This window comes from Pteropus vampyrus, unplaced genomic scaffold (assembly GCF_000151845.1).
Source record: "Pteropus vampyrus isolate Shadow unplaced genomic scaffold, Pvam_2.0 Scaffold14, whole genome shotgun sequence".
Classification (NCBI taxonomy): domain Eukaryota; kingdom Metazoa; phylum Chordata; class Mammalia; order Chiroptera; family Pteropodidae; genus Pteropus; species Pteropus vampyrus.
In genome coordinates, this window is record NW_011888795.1 from 9,136,583 (window position 1) to 9,138,461 (window position 1,879).

At 33.8% G+C, this 1,879-nt stretch overlaps 1 protein-coding gene across 1 annotated transcript in view; it reads right to left on the reverse strand.

The window, feature by feature from the left end:
- The window catches only part of VPS8 (VPS8, CORVET complex subunit), a 255,708-nt gene that overhangs the window by 242,885 nt on the left and 10,944 nt on the right, over positions 1-1,879 (reverse strand). The window lies entirely within an intron of this gene.

A 1,879-nucleotide genomic window follows, 5' to 3' on the forward strand; every position in this document is an offset into this window, starting at 1 on the left:
CATTTTCAAGGAAAACAGAAATACTCAAAAAAATATGCAATTTTTTGTAGATTTCACAGCTCTAAATAATACAATGCTATATCAAAAAAATTTAGTTTACTTACACAATTTCTAGAAAACTAAAAACATATTCAGGAATAATAAGTTTATTGATTAAATTTACTCTTAAATGTTTTTAGTTTGTGTTATAATTAGGCTCCAAGTGACCAAACTTTAAAAAGTCTATCACTTAGCTCTGCCTGTTTAAAGAAGCTAAATATGAAAATATAAACAATGCCATAGTAATAATGACAATAAAAACAAAGGTCATTTTGTTTTCTAGATGATGTTTTCCACAGTACCCATCAACTAGCAGGAACTCTCAGTGGGAAGCTTTTTCAAACTACATACTGCCCACAGAGGGCAGAATCACCACAGCTACCAACAACTCCCCCCACCACAAAACTTCTCTGCTCTTACTCCTCAGTGAAGTGAAAGCAGAAAAAATGCTGTTAACCACCGAGCCAATGAAAGAACTAATTTTTTAAAAGGGAGTGGAGAATTAGTTTTTAAATATATATATAACATGCCCAAAACTCAAATTTTTATCTAATTAGGCTTATTTTTTCAGTATTTATAATTTCACTTCTTTCAATGTTTCAGTTTTGTCTAAAAACTAATTATAAATTCAGTATTTATAATTTCACTTCTTTCAATGTTTCAGTTTTGTCTAAAAACTAGACTCATGAAGTCTAGTTTTTTAAGAACTGAAACCATTTTTTTTCTAGCTAGTACATTTGGTATACTACTAAATGCAGACTAACTTCTTTCACGTGATCCAGAAGAGAGACTCTAAGGCTCTGTTCTATAAAACACGAGCTATTAAATACATTCCTAGAAAACATAACTGAGGGCACTCTGTATCTGGTAACATTAGAAAGTACATTTCCAATCTTAGTTACTAAATGTACTGCTTCTTTTGCAATAAGCCAAATACAGTAGCAATACTAGCATTTATACATCTTTCTTCAAAGAGGAATTGGTTCATAAAAAATATTACTTAGTAAGCTTCACTCTAATTTGTACTACTTAACAAAAATAATTACAATTAGTCAAGGAATGTCTGCAAACATGTAAAATTCACATTCAGTGGTGCCTGAGGTCAATTATTGAGACTTATTCTTTTTTTTAATAGTGGAAATGACAACAAAGAAAAAGAGAAAACTTTAAGTGATCAATAACCTAAAATGTTTCATTCTTCACATTTATCTTTCCATAACAACTCAGAAAGGAAAATTTTTTCTGGCTCTTTTTATATCTCCTACCTGGAGTTAGAGGTCAGCAACTGTGAACACCAACCCACCTTGCAGAAGTTTCAAATAATCAACATTCCCTGAAGAAAGAACATCATCCCGCCATGCTACCCTATTCCTTTCTCAGTCTTCACCTCACTGAGCTCCTGTGATTTATGTGATGTGGTGGCAAAGTGGAGAGAACACAGCCAAAGAATCAATTCAGATCAGGTTTGAATCCGGACTTTATCAGTTCCTACCTATAACCTTTGTCAATCTGTCCATATCCTTTTGGAGCCCCCTCTATTTCTACATCTGTAAGATGAAATATTGTGGCCATTTGTGTTGTTTACACAGAGCAATTCCTCTTGTTCTGGTAAGGGCTCCTTCAAACCATGTGGTTCTTGTGGAGGCTGCCAATCAAAAATCCTCTAGTAATAGAAATTATATAAAAAAGCCAGAGTCTTTCACTATAATTCATTAAAATGAAACTGGTGAGGAAGAGTTATTTCCACTGTTCTCTAAACAATGATAATAAGGCTGGGCAGCACTCCCACCCTCCACCCTCCACCCGAACCCTGGGTCTGCAGAAAAGGAGGTCATTTATC